The sequence below is a fragment of the Schistocerca cancellata genome, chromosome 2 (genome assembly GCF_023864275.1).
Source record: "Schistocerca cancellata isolate TAMUIC-IGC-003103 chromosome 2, iqSchCanc2.1, whole genome shotgun sequence".
Classification (NCBI taxonomy): domain Eukaryota; kingdom Metazoa; phylum Arthropoda; class Insecta; order Orthoptera; family Acrididae; genus Schistocerca; species Schistocerca cancellata.
The window spans coordinates 348932275-348958413 of record NC_064627.1 but is presented as its reverse complement, the minus strand read 5'-3'; positions in this window follow the sequence as shown (position 1 = coordinate 348958413).

The window sequence follows — 26139 nt, the reverse complement described above, 5'->3', positions numbered from 1 at the left end:
ACTACTTACTTATTATGGCGCTACTCACGCAGAGTTATTCTCAAATTCATCTCAGCAAGATGCTATTGTTTCCGTGAGAGCAGCGCATTTTAACTAGTCCGAGATGCTTCATCAAATAAAGCCCTCATTCCGCCGAATAATTCTCTTGTCGGCTATAATTTGAATTCTTGGTCTGTCTGTCGAAAGGCGTAAATCTGAAGTAAGAGAAATGGATTACCAACTATTTCGCGGTCCTTGTGAATCTTTGATAGATATTAAATAAGTTGGAGCTTGGTTGCCCTCTACCAGAGTTCTCTCAGACAGCAGAATATCGCCATCTGCGCTCGACTGGAGATATGGCAACAAAACTTGTCTGCCCAAACGTACACTTGACTGCATATTCTTCAAAGGACTAAGTTAATTGAATTCAGTGTCCTGTCTGCCAGGCTGTATTTCCTTTTACATTAAAAGGGAAATCTCAGTATTTCCTGGTTCCAAATTCTCACATTACATAGACTCTCACTAGATGATTTACTTTGTCCCGCTATCGCGCTTTATATCTAAATCGCATACACATGTTTTCAGTGTCTCCTTGTATAGTAATAGACGTAAACCAATTATCTTACAAAGAGACATGTAAGACAGCATACTGGAAAATAAAGGAATTTTTAAAATCTTATCTCGAATATTATATCTTTGTGAAAGTACCACGCATCAAAAAATTTCATTTAGAAGGAGAGATACAAAATGTTGACTCTCTCGTACAGCCTGGTTGTAATTATGTTTCATAACACACACAGACCAAACCTAAATGAAAAATATTCGCGAAATGCTACGGTAACATTACAAAACGCATTTTTCTATTTCCATTTACTCACCGCGCTGATATATAACGCTGCCCTCGACTGAATCTGAAAAAATGAGTGTCATGTGTGAATTACTGCTTGGTTATACTCGAATGGGCAGAATTATCACATAAGGGGCAGTCAGATGGAAACGAGAAAAATGGAGGAACAGAAAGTAAACTGATCATTAATCCAAAAGTCATAGCCACTACCCTTAATACAATTATTCCACTGTCAGACAAGGTGGTCAGTGCCTTGATAGAAAAATGTTTGCAGTTGTCTACGGAACCAAGACTGTATCCAGGCGTAAACGTCTTTGTCCGAAACAAATCGACGGCCACCAATATCTTCCTTCGGGGCTCCGAAAATACGGAAAAACGTTTTGAATAATCATTTTTTAAATGTTGCAGAGAAAATAGGATCTAAATGTTCATTAGAAGAAGCAAGGCAGTTAATGGAAGAGGCCTTAACCACACAATTATACAATTGAAATTCCACCCACCTCTCCTTCTGAAATTAGGAAAATAATAAACTATCTCAAGAACAAAATCTCACATGGAATTGATGATATTTCCAGCAGCATAACAAAAGCTTATTCCTAAGAGATAAGTGGGATTCTTAGCCACATATGTAATAGCTCTCTAAAGCAAGGTATTTTCCCAGATAGACTGAAGTATGCCACCGTTAAACCATTGCATAAAAAAGGGGATACGTCTGATGTCAACAACTACCGCCCAATCTCTCTTCAGACTGCCTTATCCAAAATTCTTGAAAAATTAATGTATGGTACAGTAGCTTCACACGTTTGTAAAAATAAAGTTTTAACAAAATGTCAGTTTGGTTTCCAGAAAGGTTTTTCAACGAAAAATGCAATATATACTTTCACTAATGAAATATTAAATGCTCTGAGTAATCGGAAGTCACCCGTTGGGGTTTTTTGTGATCTCTCAAAGGCTTTTGATTGTGTAAATCATACAATACTTCTAGATAAGTTCAAGTTCAAAAAATGGCTCTGAGTACTATGAGACTTAACATCTGTGGTCATCAGTCCCCTAGAACGTAGAACTAGTTAAACCTAACTAACCTAACGACATCACACACATCCATGCCCGAGGCAGGATTCGAACCTGCGACCGTAGCAGTCACGCAGTTCCAGACTGAAGCGCCTAGAACCGCACGGCCACACTGGCCGGCGATAAGCTCAAGTACTGTGGTATGAATGGGACAGCGCTCAAAAGGTTTAAATCATACCTAACTGGAAGAGTGCAGAAAGTTTAAATAAGCAGTTCACATAATATGCAAAAAATAGGTGATTTCTCAAACTGGGGAACAATCAAGAATGTGGTGCCGCAAGGTTCAGTCTTGGGTCCTCTGCTGTTCTTAATATATATTAATGACTTGCCATTCTATATTCACGAAGATGCAATGCTGGTACTTTTTCTTCAGCTACTTATGCTATTAGGGTCATTACAAATTTTGGCGATATACGTCTCAGTAAATTAGTTTACCACGCCTATTTTCATTCTCTGTTTTCGTATGGCATCATATTCTGGGGTAACTCATCATTGAGTAAAAGAGTGTTTATTGCTCAAAAGCGTGTAATCAGAATAATTGCTGGAGCTCATCCAAGATCATCCTGCAGACACTTATTTAAAGAGCTAGGGATCGCACTTATGAAATTTGTTATTAACAATCTGAACGAATTCAAAAGTAATAGCAATGTATATGGCTACAACACTAGGAGAAAGGATGATCTTCGCTACTCAAGGTTAAACCTGACTTTGGCTCAGAAGAGGGTAAATTATGCTGCCACAAAAGTCTGTGGTCACTTACCTAATAGCATCAAGGGTCTGACACATAGCCATATAGCATTTAAAAGGAAATTAAAAGAATTTCTGAATGGCAACTCCTTCTACTCATTAGGTGAATTTTTGGATATTGTAAGTGGCTAATTTCCCCACCCCTCATCCAAAAAAATTAAGAATATTAAGTGTCATGTAATATTTTGTGTAACGTAATATCTTGTATAGACACCTTTTATTAACCTGACACGTTCCACATCATTACGAAGTGTCGTTTTCATGATCTATGGAACAAGTACTAATCTACGAGTAATCTAATCTAATCTAATCTGGAAATCGCATAGGAAGTGGTCGGGACTCTATGGAGGACGCAAAATGGCTTCCCAGGGAATCTTTGTCAGCGTGTCGAAAAAACTTTGGCAGCACATGTGCGCGATCTCTCCCCATGCGATTTCCACATTTTTGGAGCCCTCATGAAAACATTCGTGGCCGTCGATTTGTTTCGGATGAAGAGGTGCACATTTGGGTACAAGTGTGGTTCCATAGGGAACCGAAAACATTTTTCCATGGAGGTAGCGACTGTCTTGTCTTGAGGTGAGCGAAGTGTATTAACAGTTATGGTTTACTTTTTAAGTAACAAAAAGTTTACTTACTTTTTTCCATCTGTCTCGTTTCCTTTTGACTGTCCCATATAAAAATGAGAGCACGTAATGTCGTCTATATGAGGTACAAGGTCAATACTGTACCGTACATCGAGATAAATGAGGGTGTTGCGTTACGTGGCGCTATACCATACGGTAATTACAGCCCACACTGGACCTCTGCGAGTAGCTGCACTTTAATTATAACCACCCGATAGCTTTCATTGCTTTCATTTTTGACTTGGGGGTGGTGATAAATTTAACAGCCGGCACGGTAGTTCAGCGTCTTCGGTCAGAGGACTAGCTGCCCTCTGTAATAAAAAAACTGAGTTAATGGATCAACAACGAACTGAAACGGGTGTCTTTCGACGTCCGCCCAGAGCAGATACAACGAAAGAAAACAAACAAAATGAGATTAAAGAAAAGGGGGTAGCGTCTTTGATACATAATCAAAACGTCTTCGGTCCCGGGTTCAATCCCCGCCAGTGCCTAAATTTTGATAAATAATCAGCATTGGCGTCCGAAGACTTCCGGCATAAAAAGTCAGCCTCATTCTGCCAACGGCCTTGTCAAAGAGGGCGGAGGAGAGGATAGAGGTTCAGGGCACTCTCTTGTCCTAGGGGTAGGAAATCGCCCCTAAAGGCGGAGGAATCAGCAATGACCAACGACATGAGGATGCAGAAGGCAATGGAAACCACTGCATTAAAGACACGTAACGTGTATCCACAGGACATGTGGCCTGTAATTGAAGAAGTGTCATGATGATCTCTCCAGTGGCAAAAGATTCCGGAATACTCCCCCATTCGGATCTCCGGGAGGGGACTGCCAAGGGGGAGGTTACCATGAAAAAAAAAGATTGAATAATCAACGAAAGGAAAACGATCTACGAGTCGGGGCGTGGAATGTCAGAAGCTTGAACGTGGTAGGGAAACTAGAAAATCTGAAAAGGGAAATGCAAAGGCTCAATCTAGATATAGTAGGGGTCAGTGAAATGAAGTGGAAGGAAGGATTTCTAGTCAGATGAGTATCGGGTAATATCAACAGCAGCAGAAAATGGCATAACAGGTGTAGGATTCGTTATGAATAGGAAGGTAAGGCAGAGGGTGTGCTACTGTGAACAGTTCAGTGACCGGGTTGTTCTAATTAGAATCGACAGCAGACCAACACCGACAACGATAGTTCAGGTATACATGCCGACGTCGCAAGCTAAAGATGAACAGATAGAGAACGTGTATGAGGATATTGAAAGGGTAATGCAGTATGTAAGGCCGGCCGCGATGGTCTAGCGGTTCTAGGCGCACAGTCCGGAACCGCGCGACTGCTACGGTCGCAGGTTCGAATCCTGCCTCGGGCATGGATGTGTGTGATGTCCTTAGGTTAGTTAGGTTTAAGTTCTAGGGGGCTAATGACCATAGATGTTAAGTCCCATTGTGCTCAGAGCCATTTTTTTGCAGTATGTAAAGGGGGACGAAATTCTAATAGTCATGGGCGACTGGAATGCAGTTGTAGGGGAAGGAGTAAAAGAAAAGGTTACAGGAGAATATGGGCTTGGGGCAAGGAATGAAAGAGGAGAAAGACTAATTGAGTTCTGTAACAAGTTTCAGCTAGTAATAGCCAATACCCTGTTCAAGAATCACAAGAGGAGGAGGTATACTTGGAAAAGGCCGGGAGATACGGGAAGATTTCAATTAGATTACATCATGGTCAGACAGAGATTCCGAAATCAGATACTGGATTGTAAGGCGTACACAGGAGCAGATATAGACTCAGATCACAATATAGTAGTGATGAAGAGTAGGCTGAAGTTCAAGACATTAGTCAGGAAGAATCAATACGCAAAGAAGTGGGATACGAAAGTAGTAAGGAATGACGACATACGTTTGAAGTTCTCTAACGCTATAGATACAGCAATAAGGAATAGCGCAGTAGGCAGTACAGTTGAAGAGGAATGGACATCTCTAAAAAGGGCCATCACAGAAGTTGGGAAGGAAAACATAGGTACAAAGAAGGTAGCTGCAAAGAAACCATGGGTAACAGAAGAAATACTTCAGTTGATTGATGAAAGGAGGAAGTACAAACATGTTTCGGGAAAATCTGGAATACAGAAATACAAGTCCCTGAGGAATGAAATAAATAGGAAGTGCAGGGAAGCTAAGACGAAATAGCTGCAGGAAAAATGTGAAGACATCGAAAATGATATGATTGTCGGAAGGACAGACTCAGCATACAGGAAAGTCAAAACAACCTTTGGTGACATTAAAAGCAACGGTGGTAACATTAAGAGTGCAACGGGAATTCCACTGTTAAATGCAGAGGAGAGAGCAGATAGGTGGAAAGAATACATTCAAAGCCTCTATGAGGGTGAGGATTTGTCTGATGTGATACAAGAAGAAACAGGAGTCGATTTAGAAGAGATAGGGGATCCAGTATTAGAATCGGAATTTAAAAGAGTTGGAGGACTTACGGTCAAATGAGGCAGAAGGGATAGATAAAATTCCATCAGAATTTCAAAAATCACTGGGGGAAGTGGCAACAAAACGACTATTCACGTTGGTGTGTAGAATATATAAGCCTGGCGATATACCATCTGACCTTCGGAAATGCATCATCCACACAATTCCAAAGACGGCAAGAGCTGACAAGTGCGACAATTATCGCACAATCAGCTTAACAGCTCATGCATCGAAGCTGCTTACAAGAATAATATACAGAAGAATGGAAAAGCAAACTGCGAATGCACTAGGTGACGATCAGTTTGGCTTTAGGAAAAGTAAAGGGACGAGAGAGGCAATTCTGACGTTACGGCTAATAATGGAAGCAAGGCTAAAGAAAAATCAAAACATTTTCATAGGATTTGTCGACCTGGAAAAAGCGTTCGACAATATAAAATGGTGCAAGCTGTTCGAGATTCTGAAAAAAATAGGGGTAAGCTGTAGGGAGAGACGGGTCATATACAATATGTACAACAACCAAGAGGGAATAATAAGAGTGGACGATCAAGAAAGAAGTGCTCGTATTAAGAAGGGTGTAAGACAAGGCTGTAGCCTTTCGCCCCCTGTGCCGGCCGGAGTGACCGTGCGGTTCTAGGCGCTACAGTCTGGAGCCGAGCGACCGCTACGGTCGCAGGTTCCAATCCTGCCTCGGGCATGGATGTGTGTGATGTCCTTAGGTTAGTTAGGTTTAATTACTTCTAAGGTCTAGGCGACTGATGACCTCAGAAGTTAAGTCGCATACTGCTCAGAGCCATTTGAACCTTTCGCCCCTACTCTTCAATCTGTACATTGAGGAAGCAATGATGGAAATAAAAGAAAGGTTCAGGAGTGGAATTAAAATACAAGGAGAAAGGATATCAATGATACGATTCGCTGATGACATAGCTATCCTGAGTGAACGTGAAGAAGAATTAAATGAAACTTCCTGGCAGATTAAAACTGTGTGCCCGACCGAGACTCAAACTCGGGACCTTTGCCTTTCGCGGGCAAGTGCTCTACCATCTGAGCTACCGAAGCACGACTCACGCCCGGTACTCACAGCTTTACTTCTCTCAGTATCTCGTCTCCTACCTTCCAAACTTTACAGAAGCTCTCCTGCGAAACTTGCAGAACTAGCACTCCTGAAAGAAAGGATATTGCGGAGACATGGCTTAGCCACAGCCTGGGGGAGGTTTCCAGAATGAGATTTTCCCTCTGCAGCGGAGTGTGCGCTGATATGAAACTTTCTGGCAGATTAAAATTGTGTGCCCGACCGAGACTCGAACTCGGGACCTTTGCCTTTCGCGGGCAAGCGCTCTACCATCCGCTGCAGAGTGAAAATCTCATTCTGGAAACCTCCCCCAGGCAAAGGTCCCGAGTTCGAGTCTCGGTCAGGCACACAGTTTTAATCTGCCAGGAAGTTTCATATCAGCGCACACTCCACTGCAGAGTGAAAATCTCATTCTGGAAACCTCCCCCAGGCTGTGGCTAAGCCATGTCTCCGCAATATCCTTTCTTTCAGGAGTGCTAGTTCTGCAAGTTTCGCAGGAGAGCTTCTGTAAAGTTTGGAAGGTAGGAGACGAGATACTGGCAGAAGTAAAGCTGTTAGTACCGGGCGTGAGTCGTGCTTCGGTAGCTCAAATGGTAGAGCGCTTGCCCGCGAAAGGCAAAGGTCCCGAGTTTGAGTCTCGGTCGGGCACACAGTTTTAATCTGCCAGAAGGTTTTCTATCAGCGCACACTCCGCTGCAGAGTGAAAATCTCATTCAAGAATTAAATGACCTGCTGAACGGAATGAACAGTCTAATGAGTACACAGTATGGTTTAAGAGTAAATCGGAGAAAGACGAAGGTAATGAGAAGTAGTAGAAATGAGAACAGCGAGAAACTTAACATCGGGATTGATGGTCACGAAGTCAATGAAGTTAAGGAATTCTGCTACCTAGGCAGTAAAATAACCAATGACGGACGGAGCAAAAGCAGACTCGCTATGGCAAAAAAGGCATTTCTGGCCAAGAGAAGTCTACTAATATCAAACACCGGCCTTAATTTGAGGAAGATTCTGAGGATGTACGTCTGGAGTACAGCATTGTATGGTAGTGAAACATCGACTGTGGGAAAACCGGAACAGAAGAGAATCGATGCATTTGAGATGTGGTGCTATAGACGAATGTTGAAAATTAGGTGGACTGATAAGGTAAGGAATGAGGAGGTTCTACGCAGAATCGGAGAGGAAAGGTATATGTGGGAAACACTGATAAGAAGAAAGGACAGGATGATAGGACATCTGATAAGAGATGAGGGAATGACTTCCATGGTACTAGAGGGAGCTGTAGAGGGCAAAAACTGTAGAGGAAGACAGAGATTGGAATACGTCAAGCAAATAATTGAGGACGTAGGTTGCAAGTGCTACTCTGAGATGAAGAGGTTAGCACAGGAAAGGAATTCGTGGATGACCAAAAAAAAAAGCAGATCACAAAATAAATCCGGATACGCCAATTAAAGTTGCGGAGCAAATCTACGCCCACGTCTCGTACTTTGTCTCGCGCCGCAGATCGCTGTGAGGAGGCGAATTGTGGTCGCAGCCGCGAGTGGACTTTCGAAAAATCGACCGTCGAAATTCACTACACTTCTGCACTCTTAAGAGAACGTGTTCCGACGCGATCTTGAAGCATTGCAAGGTTTCATTAAGGGAGCCGTATCCACTCTTGTCGAATATTAGGACCCTTTGGAGCAGCAACCGTAAACAAGCACTTTGGGAAAAAAGAGGAAGCAATGAGTGGAAAGTATCGGCACCTGTACCTATGAAGCATGAGCATGGCTAGTGGGCTCTATCAGTGCAGACCGGACTCGTTTTGTTACCTGGAACTCCCCTCTCACCTCTCGCCCCCATCTCCATCCTCCAACCACTGCAATATTTGCAGCTTGCATTTTAGTTTAATTTCAGGCACGCTCTTGTCCAGTGCGATCGTTCGTTACACGCTTACTTTGTTTGTGTCAAATTCTTACGGTTGCTTGAGACTGCTGTATTTATCATTACTATTGTTCTTCGTGTGATACTGAAGCAACTCAATCAAACTTTATGAGTGGAAAAGTTCGACATTACTCACCAGATCAGGAAATCCCATAATGAAGTGAGTGCACAGAAATGTTGTAGAGGTTACATTCCTTCTCCTAAAAAATTAATTGTGGTCTACTTCTCTCCGTTAACAGCGTGACCGAAATAACTATTGAATTTTTAAATACAAACAAAATGCTGTCGAAATACTGGGAAGAGTATGATCGAGAGAGGAGAGAAAGCTGGAAAACCATTAAAGAAACCGATTACCAATACAAATTTATTTGCTGAGGTTGTGAGACTTCCTAATGTTTATGATGATTATCAGAGAAAGGAACATGCGAACGTATCACCCCAAGGAAGCAGGAGTTTATCAAAGCATTCGTACAACTTTATTTGCCGTTCTTTAAAGCCCAGAGTCACGTCTGAGGCCTGGGTTTCACTAAAGAATTAGGTGTCAATATATGTGAGAGGGAGATTCTGACCTGGTATGGGGCCGGTAGGTAATCTCGGCAAGGGAGGGAGAAGACCTGGAAAATTACTAATGTTAAAAAATATAGATTACTAGGAGTTTATTTCAAATAAAATATTTTTCATGTGATTTTGGTTTAAAGTGGGGTTCAAAGTAAAAATTTAGAGATATAGTCTGTTACGCCTAATCAGAGCAAAACCCTACGTATTTCGCGAAAAGAAAGGAATAGCAATAACGGCTAAGCTACTGATAGAGGCCACGGTCAGAAAAGCCTCTGCCTCTTGGAATTATCCCGAAAATTAACAAGAAGTTAACTTGACTATTCTATCAGTTTTTCATGTCGTAATTCACACTCTGTCTTCTTTGTGGATGGAGACGGATTTCTGCGAGTTGCACTTGATGATTTCTCTGAAGTAGTCCCACCAAGTTGTTCCAATGTTTCTGTCGCACCCTGCACTCTATGTTCGCCTCAGAAGTTCTGCCTACGCTCTGCCTGACTGATGCTCTGGACACTGCCAATTACTCGTGAACTATTTAGTCAGCTTGCAACACACGCAAATATTTATTTCCATTTTTATATTCGAGCATTTAATCTCTTTCGTCACACAGAGAACTTGTATCCATTATAAGAGGGATCCATCCCTGTTTTTAAATTTTTGACACTTGGTCTATATCAAACCACAGGGCATATGAGCCCATTATCGTAGGGATTTATTTATTTGTCTAACATTTGACAATTTCCCTTCAACTATCAAAGCTGTTCTATTTCAGAGGTCCTTTCGGTAATAACACGAGTTCCTTTCTTTTATTACATGTCTTGCGCTTCGACAATACTCAAAGCCATGGAAGCCTGTTTCTCCTAGATTCTGCCTTTTCTGTGAACTATCCAAAGACTTTGATTCCCATTCGTGAATACTCCTAGACGTAGCGTCGCTTTTGCCAATCCTTAGAATTACATTCAATAAATAAATATACTGGGTGGTCCACTGATGGTGACCGGGCCAAATATCCCACGAAATAAGCATCAAACGAAAAAACTTTAAAAAAAAAACGAGACTCGTTTAGCTTGAAGGGGGAAACCAGATGGTGCTATGGTTGGCCCGCTAGATGGCACTGACATAGGCGAAACGGATTTCATCAACTGCGTTTTTTTTTGTTAAATAGGAACACCGCCGGCCGGTGTGGCCGTGCGGTTCTAGGCGCTTCAGTCTGGAACCGCGTGACCGCTACGGTCGCAGGTTCGAATCCTGCCTCGGGCATGGATGTGTGTGATGTCCTTAGGTTAGTTAGATTTAAGTAGTTCTAAGTTCTAGGGGACTGATGACCACAGATGTTAAGTCCCATAGTGCTCAGAGCCATATAGGAACACCCATTTTTTATTACATATTCGTGTAGTACGTAAAGAAATATGAATTTTTTAGTTGGACCACTTTTTTCGCTTTGTGATAGATGGCGCTGTAATAGTCACAAACGTGTAAGTACGTGGTATCACGTAACATTCCGCAAGTGCGGACGGTATTTGCTTCGTGATACATTAATCGTGTTAAAATGGACCGTTTACCAATTTCGGAAAATGTCGATATCGTGTTGATGTATGGCTGATCGTTAGCGTAGTTTTCTGGCAGTGTGTTTTCCTCGCCGTGTTGATGCTGTCCGGAGTCCCGCTCAGGCAGCGGAGGTGAGCGGGTCACTGCACGCTGAGCGCTCGGATGCTACCTACGCTGTCGCTCTCCAGCATACCTGGATGACGTGGAAAGGGAGGCAAAGCCGCCGCCCTGCTGCAGTTGCTGGGTCTCGTGCTCGGCGCATCAGAAGATGCGGGACGCAAGAAGAAGAAGACGGCATAACGGAAGGAGCAGTGCTTCCATTGTCAGAAACTTGGCCACGTGGCCAAGTACTGCCGAACCTAGTGGCGTGCCTTCTGTGTGTGCAAGCACACGATTCGCGCCACTGTACGAAGAAGGACGCCACACGCTGCTGCGCCAACTAAGGCTGCAGTTATATCAAGAACTGGAGTCGCGGTGAGAAGACAAGACGGAGACGCAAGACCACCAAGAAGGCGGATACAGCGGCGGCCGCTGTCTCCTCGCACCTCCCCCCCCCCCCCCCCCCCCGCTCCAGGCGGATCCGGGGTGGTCGATGACGCGGCTGTTCCACCAGACACAGTCAGCGAGGCGTGCGCCAGGGTCCGCGCCGCCACCGACGAAGACATTGCTGCCCTCAAAGCCTCAATGGCGGAAGAGAGGGCAGCACTCCAAGCCAAACTGGCGGGGGCTCGGCAACTGGTGCACAGTCTCCGTGATGCACTGGTCAGCCAGCCCCGCCCTGTACAGAAGAAGGACGCCGACACGCAGACTGCCGCCTCCGTGGAACCTGTAGCAGTACAGGAAGCTACGGGTGGTAACACATGACGCCACCGTACAGATAGCTGTCGCAGCCAAGATCAAGGCAACCCAGGTCATTACAGAGGAGGCTCCCTGCCCCAAGACGCAGCTGCAGAAGTTAGTGTCCGTTCATTTGGACACTCTCAGGTCTTTCCACACCCGCCCTCCACTCACTCCTGCTGAGTGGGAAGTTCTAATCACCTTGTAACTTCCCCCTCACTTATCGACCATAATGACAGTGAAAAAATTAAACCGCGTGTACCTAATGGAAATTTGGGAAAAGCAATCGTCACCGAAGTTAATCTGTCGGTAAAGAGAGAGGAAAGGGTTACATCTAAATGAAAGGAAAAATGCAAATGAAACTGGTGGAAATTAATTTTGAAAAGGGGTAAAGTTAATAAAGAAAGTAAATGTGCGGCCGTTACGTTAACAATTAACTAGCGGTAATTAGATATTTGAGATTTAGGGGAAATTACGGTCGCCAGTCCTAAGGACAATTACTATAGCAACTGAAAAAAAAGGTTATTACACATATAATTAGCACTAGAAGCGTGGCATCTGAAGGTTGACACGTGTAGTGTGAAAACTGAAAGTTTGTCAAAAGTAATAAAGTTTGCTACACTCTGACTTAATTTAGCAAAAGAATTAATAAAACCGAAAAATCGAAAGTTAATTTAGTGACTGAAGTTAATAGTGAGCTTTCTTTCTGAGGCACATCGAAATTCAGTAAAATACGGTTAGTCTTGGACTACATCAACAATCATTTCAAAAGCTACTTGAATCTACGCAATTTAGAAATAAGAGATTTAACTTTGAACTTGAATTAAATGATTCTGAACAATTAACAATAGTAAAATTTAGTACGTACCAAGCTGAGCTGCAGTCACAGGTAAGCTAAAATACGGTAACAAAACTCGCACTCTTAATTTGTGCTTGTGTAATCTAAATATTGTAGCCAGCTATGAATACCTTAACTGAACTTTGAAATTAAAGCAGTGAAACTGAATGATGCTGGCGTTTGAATTTCAACGACACTCGGTTCATTTCGGAAAAGGAAGGGACCCTGCTTGGCAATGCAATTGGGACAATGAGCAACAAAGGATCATGCTAAGTTGCTGTAATTTTGTGATGCAACAATTTTAAAAGTTTGAAAAGCTGAGGTCTGCCATACAGTTCTAAAACTTTACGTGCTTCCAGTCTTCCTCGTTGGTTGATTGAAGGATTGAAGCCGTCGATCGAGGAGGTGGCGACAGTCACTCATTGTCGGCCGTCGCTGTTGCAGAAGCTGGATGTTGGCGCGCCTTCTTCTCGACCCGGTCACCAGACGAAACGGGCTCTTGATGTGCGCCAGCTAATGCTTCCCGTCCGCGACACCATGTCAGAAACTATCATCGCAAGTCGAGCGCAATTACATGCTGCCAGACCCCGAAAGCGCGGCAACTCGCGGGAGCTTTACACAACACACCTGCTCCACTCGCTACTCCAGCCAGACTCCCTCTGCCCGCGCTCCACGCGGCAGAGTTAACACTACCAAAGATCCTACACACTTTGATTCTTCACACGACCTATCGATGTAATCGTTCGATAGCAGTTTTCCCTAGGCAAGACCCAGCGTAAAAATACAAATAAAATTTACGAAACAAACCAATTATACATCGACATAAATGCATAAATATATATATATACAAATAGTAAAACATTTACAATATGTAAAGACACAGAAATGTCATATATTCAGGAAACAAAAATAAGGAAAACAAATTTATAGTACAACAGAAATAGGAGGATATGCATTTCCGGCGTTACATCCTCCATAGAACAAGCCGAGAATGCGAGCAAAGAACAAGGGGCGAGGATCGCTAAGTCGCCGTAACCGCCAGCTGGGAGGGCATACCAGATCCCGAAGTGTCACAAGCAGACACATCCAAGAAGAAGAAGGACAAGAAGCAGCACCTAGACTCCAGGAGGACCCAGAGGGCCCCCCTCTTTACCGCGCCAGACACCCATCATCATCATCATCATCATCATCATCATCATCATCATCATCAACCACTCGCCCTGTTAATCGTTGACTAGCAGTCTTAGGCGTCAACAGGACCAGTCAAGTAAAGGCCCCTAGCTGACGCATAGCTATTATTCATTCAACATACCGCCTGTCTCTGACCAGCAATCACCAGTCTACCAAACCACGTGTAAGTAGGCTGTTTAGATTTTTATATGGGTAATGCCACGTAGCGCTCTGTATGAAAATCACTGGCTGTGCTGTGTGCAGTCTGTGGCTAGTTTGCATTGTTGCCTGCCATTGTTGTCATGAACTGCTATAGCTGGATGTGAACAGCGCGTAGCGTTGCGCAGTTGGAGGTGAGCCGCCAGCAGTGGTGGATGTGGGGAGAGAGATGGCGGAGTTTTCAAAAATGTCATGAACTGCTGTGTATTATGAATATTGAGGTAAATACATTGTTTGTTCTCTATTAATATCTTTCATTTGCTAACTATCCCTATCAGTAGTTAGTGCCTTCAGTAGTTTGAATCTTTTATTTAGCTGGCAGTAGTGGCGCTCGCTGTATTGCAGTAGTTCGAGTAACGAAGATTTTTGTGAGGTAAGTGATTTCTGAAAGGTATAGTTTAATGTTACTCAGGGCCATTCTTTTGCAGGGATTTTTGATAGTCAGATTGCGTTGCGCTAAAATTATAGTGTGCCAGGTTAAGCACAGTCTTGTATAAATTGTTCTAAGGGGACGTTTCTTGTACAATTGTTCTAAGTGGACGTTTCATATGTATAAATTGTTCAAAGGGGACGTTTCATATGTCGACCCTTAGCCTAGGATACCTCACTGGAATCTTCTGATTTTTCTTGTAGTTTGTGTATTTAGTGTAGCTTTTGTTTATTGCTAGCGCGTAATTGTAGAGAGAATCTCCTTTGTAGTTGCAGTCTTTCATTGTTGTACTGTAAAACAGTTGTGGCATGCATGTAGATTTGCACCAAGTATTTCGCAGCTGCAATTAACTAGATATTATTTTCAGTGCTATATTAATGTGTTCTCTTATTTTTGCTCTTCAAATTGTGTTTTTCTGTGTTATCGTGTGAAATATTGTCTCAATAATGGCGTGTGAAAAACGTAACACTCGGCTCCAAAGTAAACTGAGAAACGACAGTGAAGATGAAAGCAATGTGTTAGCGCCACTGTGTAATGAGTTAACTAATGTTCAAAGTAGTAATTTGGTAACTGTGCATAGGGAAATGGAGCGGGCGTCAAACAATGGCGTAGACAGTCAAACAGGTAGTGAACAGGGAAGCATTATTTATCGATCGATCGGTCGGCAACAGCTCGCCTCAGGAATCCGAAATGATAGGACACAATTTTGCAAATACCGTAGATTCAGGTTTTGCGTCCTCACCGTTTTCTCAAATAAGTCAAGACACATTTTCAGCTTGTCAAAATGTGAATGTTACCGGTGCAAATGCACTGCCGAAAAGAGTAGAGGAACAGATTCCAGACACTAATGCATTGTTATTACAACTAATGCAACAAATGGAACAAAATCAGAGACAAACACAGCAACAGTTAGACACAATGGGACAAAATCTTCAAAAGTTAGGCACAATGGAACAAAATCAGAGACAAACACAGCAAAAGCTTCAAAAGTTAGACACCACACTTGAACAAACACGTGAAGATTTAACTACTGAGTTACATAACATTGAATCGAAATGGCAAAAAGTCTGTAATGACGTAAAAACACAAATTTGTGAGCATTCGTGGTGAATGATCAGGACTGTCTTTATAGACTGTGAGAAACTTTTAGCTTTTGACCAACATTGTATTAATCAGTGTGTGCATTTGATATCTTTCTTACTGTAATTATGAAAAATTTTTCAAATCTGTATTGGCCACTGGCCAAAAAAATTTGTAAAATTTTTTGTGGGGAGCATGGGGGCTATGTAAGTAGGCTGTTTAGATTTTTATATGGGTAATGCCACGTAGCGCTCTGTATGAAAATCACTGGCTGTGCTGTGTGCAGTCTGTGGCTAGTTTGCATTGTTGCCTGCCATTGTTGTCATGAACTGCTATAGCTGGATGTGAACAGCGCGTAGCGTTGCGCAGTTGGAGGTGAGCCGCCAGCAGTGGTGGATGTGGGGAGAGAGATGGCGGAGTTTTCAAAAATGTCATGAACTGCTGTATATATTATGAATATTGAGGTAAATACATTGTTTGTTCTCTATTAATATCTTTCATTTGCTAACTATCCCTATCAGTAGTTAGTGCCTTCAGTAGTTTGAATCTTTTATTTAGCTGGCAGTAGTGGCGCTCGCTGTATTGCAGTAGTTCGAGTAACGAAGATTTTTGTGAGGTAAGTGATTTCTGAAAGGTATAGTTTAATGTTACTCAGGGCCATTCTTTTGCAGGGATTTTTGATAGTCAGATTGCGTTGCGCTAAAATTATAGTGTGCCAGGTTAAGCACAGTCGTGTGTAATTTTTCTAAGGGGACGTTTCACACGCACAACCATCGCAGTTTTGCTAAACGTCCCAGCATACTTTCAATCCATCCAAGTGGAGTAATTGTCAAATGACAACAGGCTCCTTCTTACCTTCCTCAAGAAGAGGAATTCAAATGCGAAGAGAGAGAGATTGATGCTGTCCGGCACGGTGTGTAGTTCGACAGCCTTGGTGTTGTTCATTTTTTTTTTGAGTGATTATTGTGCCTTGAATATATTTAGACGCCAATTGTCAAGAAGTAGTGCTGCTCGTATCGTCGTCTTCGCTGAGATTTTCGGCTGCTGGTATCGTCGTCTTCGCTGAGATTTTCGGTTGTCGTGCCGTTGGTCGGATGGAAGGGAATTGATTAGGTTGTTGGTTGGTTCTTCAGCCGTCCCTAGGTTGTGTTGCCATCCGATTATTTAGTATTACGCTTGGCTGCCTGTCTCACCTAATCTTACGTTAGTTTCCTCCCCAGGCCGACCCTTGGAGCACTTTTGAGCACCACTGTTCTGTTGTTTTGGATTGTGATTTTCTTTTAGTGCCAAGTACTGAGCAAGGCCTTCAGTCGAGTATTAATTTAGTTTGTTTAATGTTCAGTATATGGACAACAGAAGAACTTTATCTGAAATATTTTACGATAAGGCCTTCAGCCGTCTTAAATTAAAATTTTAAATGTCATTTGTTTAAAACCATTTAAAATTTTCTTACTGAAATTCTTGTTATCCAGGCCTTAAGCCCGCAGTTCTTCCATTTTGTAATTAAGGCCTTCAGCCGTGTGTATTCCTTAAGGCAACTCTAATAACTTGTGTTCTGGCTTTCAGCCGTATTTTTTCTGAATTCTTCTAAGGACATGTGTGATTAAGTGTTTTAGCAAAATAAAGTTTGTATGTTTGTGCAACTAACAGCAACTGATTTGGGCCCCTTTCCAAAGCCTGATCCGCTCTGTCCTGTGAAACCAGATTTCAATACCTTTGCTTTAAATCTTCAAAACGCTTGTTTGCTGACGCACCGCATTCAGTCACCAGCTCCAGTGTTCAGCATTCGTGGTGAATGCGTTCCAAATACATCCAACGTGATCTAGGAGTATGAGTGGCCACCTCGCCTCCAATCATAAGAGTCCATACGTTGCCCTTTGTCTGTGTGCGCAGAAGGATGGGTAGTCTCGCAGCGGCACGCTATCTGTCTACGGCCACAGTTACTTCCAGAGAGTCACTTTGTACGGATTATCCAACTCGATTTCGCTCTGTTACGGTCCTATTCCTCCTCCTCCTTCTCTTACTCTCTTCAGCGATTTTTTTTTCCATATATGCACCGCATAGTTCACGTCTTTGATAACAACCCACAGCCTTAACACGTCAGAAATATACGACTGTTCTCCAAATTACTAGTTGTTCGAACCGCAAGTGATCGTGTATCCAGTGGTATCCCATACCATCACGCTAGTAGTTGGAGCTATAAGACGAAGACAGATGCAGTCCGCCAACATTCGTTCTCCCCAAGGCATTCACAAACGGGTATGTCCATCATCATAGAAGCAGGACTCGTAAGGAAAAATAACGTGGTGCCATTGTCATACTTGTACCACAGCCAGACCACCACACACTGCTGCTGCGTCAAGAGAAGGCACAGCAGTGGTCGCAGCGCTGACGGCTCATAGTACTCCAGACGTCGTATGACTCTGTGCCTTGCCACAAACAAGCTTCATTCGTGACTCAGGGTACGGGATGTATACAATACTACATTGCCGAACGGACATAGGCTCGACCCTAGGGATAACTGGGATCCTGTATGGTGTTATGGTACTCCTGAGACCATCGTGTTCACAAAAAAATGTTTAAATGTGTGTCAAATCTTATGGGACTTAACTGCTAAGGTCGTCAGTCCCTAAGCTTACACACGACTTAACCTAAATTATCCTAAGGACAAACACACACTCCCATGCCCGCGAGGACTCGAACTTCCGCCGGGACCAGCCGCACAGTCCATGACTGCAACGCCTGAGACCGCTCGGCTAAACCCGCGCGGCTCGTGTTCAGATTTGCATGAGAGTTGTGTGGTCGTGACCAACACGAGCAGGCACGATCTTACTGCAGTCGATCTATGAGACTAGTCGACGGATGATTCTCTTTCTTATACGAGGACAACACTATCTTCTCACGAACAGTGAACATTCAAATCCGATTTCTGAATGAGAGGTCCGCTGCATATTCTTTCCTTATGTACAGAGTGGCATTACTCCTGCTTATTTCTTACTGTTGCGCTGAAATGCTCATTGAGACATGTAGTACAATTCCAGCCTTTTGATGTTTGTTGATTGCCCTTCATGGGTTGGCAGTTTTAATGACATAACTTCCTTTCCAAAGTTCTCGAGCGACCATCAGTTATATTTGACTTGGCGTCGTGTTCGCTTTTTTCTCAAAGTTACCATCTGTAACCAGCAAAACTGAACTTACGTTCCCTTTAAGTTGGTTCGTTGGTTGGTTGGTTTGGGGGAAGGAGGGAACCAAAGAGCGAGGTCATTCGTCCCATCGGATTAGCGAAGGTTGGAGAAGGAAGTCGGCCGTGCTCTTTCAAAGGAATTTGCCTAAAGCGATTTAGGGAAATCACGGAAAACCAAAATCACGAGGGCCGAACGCGGGTTGAAACCGTCGCATCTGCTCGCCTACGCTCATTTCCTGAGCTTGGAACTACTTTGAACTGCAACAACAGAGGGGGAGCCGCACAGTCCATTTCCAGTAGTGGCACACCCTTGCGATCTGGACACTCGCCAGTCGTTAGCTGCAGATGTGTAGTTCTGTGGCACCGTTTGCAATCCATGTTTGTTAAGCTGTAAATCATTCCTGTAGACGGACCGTTCAAGGGTTCGAGCAAGCAGTTTGGGGAGTTGTTTATACTTCAAGTTGATCTTAGAAGTGCTTGGGAGTTAACACTATTCCAGTTGTCTACGATCTACTGACGAACAAAAAGCGACAAAAATATGATCCTTTTATAAGCTGTTAAGTATCTGGATGGAATCCTGCATCTCTTATGACGGATTTCGTAACTGCTGTCGTCCAGTCAGCAACAAGTTTGTTGCTTGAAACAGAGATTGCGGGTCGCAATTATCATTTTAATTAGTGTTTGTCAAAACAAGTGCAGTTCTGCGGCCTTCTTTCTGCCTATAACGAAAATGAAGAGAATCACTGGCACACAAGAATGTCGTCAGCTCTAGCGTACCTTCTTCTTGAAATGTTGGGCAGTGGCTGGCTGTGTATTCAGGAGAGCACTCCTGAAAACCAGATGCTTCTGGACTTCTAGGAATATTTTGCGGGCCAGTGGCTCGATAACGAGCGTATGCCAAGAAATACGTGGAATTACAGTGGAAGGCGTCATCACACTATCAACGTATCCGAAGGATGGAACCGAAGAATAAGCGCAGTAACATCAAAAGTGCATCGAAATACTTACTCTTCACTAAAAAAAAAAAAACTTAGGAAAGACGCAGAGTACCACGCCAGCCAGCTTGACCGATTAATTTTAAATATGTGGAAAAATAAGACGTAAGTCAGCAGTTAAAACTGACGAGACTACTGCAAAGGCTTCGAAAATCTCAAAATTGACGGTAACACTAGCTCGTTTGTAACTACTGTGGCCCCCGCCTTGAGATTACGGAGGCGAAGAAAATTTCGTTTCGATTGCAACGGAGACTAAGCGCTTGTCACCAACCATCAAGTCACTGCAGCGGCCGTCGTAAGTCCACAAACAATACTGAAGAATCGTTCAGTCTAGCGGAGTTGTTAACGGCATCACCTCGTTCCTGCCAGATTATTGAATGATACGGATCTACTGTTCTGTATGGATCTGGCTGATGTGTAAATCGTCTGCTTACAATCGGACTTAATTTCTTGAATTGTTATTTCGACTTTCTTTTTCTTTATTGTTATCTACAGTACTCCTGCAGCGGCATTTAGATTGGATAAGTATCGATCTTACTACTTTCTTGCTTGTACTGGCCGGCCGAAATGGCCGCGCGGTTCTGGCGCTGCAGTCTGGAACCGCGAGACCGCTACGGTCGCAGGTTCGAATCCTGCCTCGGGCATGGATGTGTGTGGTGTCCTTAGGTTAGTTAGGTTTAACTAGTTCTAAGTTCTAGGGGACTAATGACCTCAGCAGTTGAGTCCTATAGTGCTCAGAGCCATTTGAACCATTTTTTGCTTGTACTGTTTACGAGGGCGTGCTAAAAAGTAATGCTTTCAATTTTTTTTATTCTTTTCTCAATATCGTTTGAGGTGTTACGTGTCACGCATATTACTCCGTCGATTATGCCGCTTCTCTGATGCAAGTTGCGACCCTCTGCCACTACAGGACTCCGAATTGTAGCGTGTAACACGGCATTGTGTAACATAACTATGTCGGTGCGTGAGAAACATCATGCTGTAATGGAGTTTCTACCTGCAGAAAATGTGTCTCCAATGAAATCCATAGAATAATCAGAGCTGTGTACGGTAGCGATTGTATCGACATCCGTGATGAGCAACGTTTGCTTGTTCGCACTCGTAGTGAAGGAAGCGGTGGTGAGTGACAGAGCTGGGGGTTGACGACCGCGTACGTCAAGCGAGGAGATTCATTGGAATCAGGTATATGAGCTCATCAGAGGAAATCGTCGGATAACAATGAAATGCTAGACCACAAACAAGTGCAGCGACATCTGCATATCTCACGCTTTGAGTGCTCCTGCCACCGATCGTCCTCCATAATTCAGCGGCACTACTTTTCAGAACGCCCTCGTACATGTCACACGTGTCTGTTGTACATCAACACATCTTGTGTAAAACAAGGGAGTGGCTCGTATAATATCTTACCATCGATTATTTCTGCTCTGCGTGAAATATCTGAATAAAATTTCTGTAAGAACGGGAAATTACTTTCCAAATCAACCTTCTGCAAGAAATGAGTCTGATGTTTTTTAGTATTTCGGATAGCTCTCGTGCTGCAGTCTGAATGTAAACCAAAATCGTAAGCAATGTTTGACGAATGTGGAACTTTAGTAGAGGAGAAGCATATTTATAAATGTCTGAGTCTAAATACAAAGCTTTAGCAGTATATTCATGAGCACAAGACATAGATTTACATTCGATCGTCAATTTCATCTGTTCACACTAATTTGGTTGTTTCCTTGTCTTTCTTATTAAATTTCTTACTTATTCCACGTTGATGCATTCGTGTCTCTTCTATTTGCGTTTTTTAGATGTCATCTACATCTACATCTACATCTACATGGATACTCTGCAAATCACATTTAAACCACTTTCACAATAATTCTCTGTTCCAATCTCTAACAACGCGCGGAAAAAACGAACTCTGATTTTCCTTATTTTATTATGATGATCATTTCTCCCTATGTAGGTCGGTGTCAACAAAATATTTTCGCATTCGGAGGAGAAAGTTGGTGACTGAAAGATCGTGAGAAGATTCCGCAGTAACGAGAAACGCCTTTGCTTTAATGATGTCCAATCCTATTCCTGTATCATTTCATTGACACTCTCTCCCCTATTTCGCGATAATACAAAACGTGCTGCCCTTGTTGGCAGTCTCTTTAGAAGATCTATTACGTTATCTAAGTGTTCTGCCAATAAAACGCAGTCTTTGGATTGCCTTCCTCACAATATTTTCTATGTGTTCTTTCCAATTTAACTTGTTCGTAATTGTAATTCCTCGGTATTTAGTTGAATTTACGGCCTTTAGATTTGTCTGTTTTATGGCGTTCCCTAAATTTAACGGATTCCTTTTAGCGCTCGTGTAGATGACCTCACACTTTTCGTTATTTAGGGTCAACTGCCAATTTTTTCACCATACAGATATCATCTCTAAATCGTTTTGCAATTTTTTTTTAATCTTCTAATGATTTTTACTAGCCGATAAACTACAGCATTATCTGCAAACAATCTAAGATGGCTGCTCAGATTGTCTCCTAAATCGTTTATTTAGATAAGGAATAGCAAAGGGGCTATAACACAACTTTGGGGAACGCCAGAAATCACTTATGTTTTAGTCGATGACTTTCCGTCAGTTACTACGAATTGTGACCTCTCTAACAGGAAATCATGAATCCAGTCACATAACTGAGACGATATTCCGTAAACACGCAATTTCACTACGCCGCTTGTGCGGTATAGTGTAAAAACCTTCTGGAAACCTATAAATACTTGATCAACTTGAAACCCCTTGTCAACAGTGCTCAACATTTCGTGTGTGTAAAGAGCTAGTAGTGTTTCACAAGAACGATGTTTCCAGACCCATGTTGACTGTGTGTCAATTGACTATTCTCTTACTTGTTAGAGGTAATTCACAGTGTTCTAACACAATATATGTTCGAGTTTCCTCCTGCATATCAACTTTAATGATAAGGGCCTGTAATTTAGTAGATTATTCCTACTACCTTTCTTAAATATTGGTGTAACCTTGCGCAATTTTCCAGTCTTTGGGTACGGATCTTTCGTCGAGCGAACGGTTGTATATGATTCTTAAGTATGGAGCTATTGTATCAGCATACTCTGAACGGAACTTAACTGGTATACATTGGACCGAAAGATTTCTGCTGCCAATTTTTTTACAACACTATGATTCTCAACAATTATGTAATTCATTCCTATTACAACTACGCCAAGCGATCGATTATGCTGGTATCTCAAAAAAATTCTTCTTTCAGTGTTTTCGTGCTCTTAAGTGAAAGATAGAACAGTAAGATTTAGAAATTCATAAAATATCACTGGTGTCCGCTCACGGTAGCTGAGTGGTCAGCACGACGGAATGTCAATCCTAAGGGCCCGGGTTCGATCCCCGGCTGGATCGGGGATTTTCTCCGCTCAGGGACTGGGTGTTGTGATGTCCTAATTACCATCATTTCATCCCCATCGACGCGCAAGTCGCCGAAGTTGCATCAAATCGAAAGACTTGCACCAGGCGAACGGTCTACCCGAAGGGAGGCCCTCGTCACACGACATTATTATTATTAATGTACTGGTTGCTTAGTCTTTCTCTTCCACAAACTTACGCGTTTATGGGATCTTGGCCAATAGAATAATAAAAATTACATATTTAAAAAACTACTAATAGCGAAATAATTTGCCACTTCCAGCATTACTCGCAAGCAAATTCCACGTTCTCGCTTACCACATTCCGAAGCCATCAGACATTGTCAGCAATAACTTAAGGATGCAAACAAGAGAGTCTTTGCCGTAGAGCCCTTTCTAATCCTAAAGACACTACATACGACGAGGAGCAATCGACGGAACAATTTTCTCATCTGCTCCCATTTCCTAAGCACCCAACAAACCATTCAGCACAAGTGCCCATGTGCACATGTGGTTCAAAACACACTTCACATACTACAGCGCAGCGGAAGGAAATATCATTGTGCTGGTTGGCTCTGAGCACTATGGGACTTAACTTCAAAGGTCATCAGTCCCCTAGAACTTAGAACTACTTAAACCTAACTAACCTAAGGACATCACACACATCCATGCCCGGGGCAGGTATCGAACCTGCGACCGTAGCGGCTGTGCTGGTTACCCGTCCACATGAGGATCTAGGGAAATCAGCAAGCTGACACGGCATTCTGGAAATCCGTAACGGAAATAATGTACTTTTATAGTTCCCTTGGGTGCTATTTCCTAGCTACTGACATGGAGTGTCATGTGTCGATGCGAGAATGTGTAGCTGGAGGCACAAAATAAATAATTAAGGTTGATGGAGCCAGTAGTTATGCCATGGCGAACACCGTTTCAGTAACACAGACGGGAAGAAGGGACAATAGGTACGACTGACAATACCCTAAATAGGCTACTGCCTCTGACGCATAGGTACTTCCTCCAGAGGAAGGATCCACCGTCTACGGTGTTTGTGGCGTAACACTGTCGGTGCACTACATTTTACTTCACTCAATCTTGTATTCTGACAAGGAATCAGCAGCATTTCTTGGCAACGGTTTGTCCATTGTTTAACAATGAGGCAAATATGGAAAAGACTTTGAGGTTTTATGTGTTGTCCGCATTCTTGCACAAAGTACTGGTCAGGCTATTTAATGTATCTCAGAGTGACTGGTTCATTCTGTTTTGATCAGCGACCAAGTCAGTCACAGGTATCTGAATCACAGTTTTACAGTTTTAAATGCATACCCATTTTTCTTTTTAATGTATAATTTTAAACCGGAACTCAGATTTTTACTTATGGGTTGTTAAAGTTCATATATAGAGCTGTCAGTCAACTTCTATTTGCTCTCACTGTGGCTGACTCTTTCCCCGCTTTAATTAGTGGGCAGCAAGACACATAAAACAAGAAATAGGTTTTAGCATTTTTTTCAATTAGTTGTCGTATTTTCAGTGTTTTATACCATGACTGCACCGTCCATCCAAAAAGTGCCGCGAGTAGCTTTATTCCTAGCGTATAAGTGACGTCAGCGCAGTAGCTACGGTGGTGGCTTGAATAAGAAGTGTAAACAACAGATGCGCATTCGACCAGTCACTTGTGAGTAACCAGTGTTAAGTAGTGGACGCGTGGCCATAAAGTGTCACTGTTGTTATGGCACAAACTGCAAAGCAGGAACGAACTGAACACGTCTGAAATGCTCTGAAGAAGTGAAGTTTGTCCTTCACGCCATGACCCCAAACAAAAAAACAACGACGCTTGGAGGCATGCCGCCATGCCACTGACATGAGAAACGGACAATTCTTTTCTGGAAAAAATCATCATAGGTGAGGAGACTTGATGTCATTAGTACGAGCCTATCACAAAACGACTAAGTGCTGAATCGGTCTCTGAAGGCTAGTGAAGACCGAAGAAGATGCAAACGTGAGGCGCGATTTGAACAGCATTCCAAAGGGGGACTTTTCTGTCAGTTTCACACTGTTGCAGGAAGAAAGTGCTTGAACTTGGACATGCAAGCCCACATACTTGATTTCTACTACCCTTTTTAATAAACTGCACTAAAAATTAAAGAAAAGCGTTTTCGAAACACAGTAATTGTCTCCCGTTGCGATGCATAAGTTTGTAATTTGTCTCAAATGTGCCTACAACCCTCCTCTGTAATAGCGCAAAAGCATGGCTTCCGGCGACGTCACTTTCGGGCTCGGCGATCCTGTTGTGGATGTGTCATACAATGGGAAGGTCCTCACGCCCCATCTCTTCTTTTGGCACATTTGCGATGGAGGTCAGCGTTGAAGTCACGCCGTTTCCTTATGGGTGGCCGAGGAAAACATTTGAAACACACCGCCGTTCAGAGTCAATACGAGACACCCTCAGGAAGTGACATAAAGGGTGCCAATGAAGCCACCCCTTTCCTAGGAGCATTGATTCCCACAGATTTCACGGTCGAAAAGGACAGTTCGCAGTGCGAGGAGCAACAGGATGACGTTCTTGACAACATTCGACACTAATGATACTCCATGGACGATTCAACCCTTCTATAAGGACATCGCAGTTGTGAAACCCTACTGAAAGTGGTCTGACCCCTTTGGAGTACATTGCGACCGCAATTTTTTTTCTCTAGCATTCATAGTGAAACCACTGGGGACCATTCAAAACCATTCGACGAAATCTGAAAGCGATGCAAAACAGCAAACGGTGTTTAATCTTCACTTAAAACTTCCGGGCTGATAGGCGTGGTCGAAGTATAAAACTCTCTCCTGACGTTTCGTCTCCGACTGCGGGAGACATCCTCGGAGGTAAAGCGGCGAACTCGGAAGAGAACTCGAGGAAGCGCTGATTATACAGGGTTATTACAAATGATTGAAGCTATTTCACAGCTCTACAATAACTTTATTATTTAAGATATTTTCACAATGCTTTGCACACACATACAAAAACTCAAAAAGTTTTTTTAGGCATTCACAAATGTTCGATGTGTGCCCCTTTAGTGATTCGGCAGACATCAAGTTCCTCCCACACTCGGCGCAGCATGTCCCCATCAATGAGTTCGAAAGCATCGTTGATGCGAGCTCGCAGTTCTGGCACGTTTCTTGGTAGAGGAGG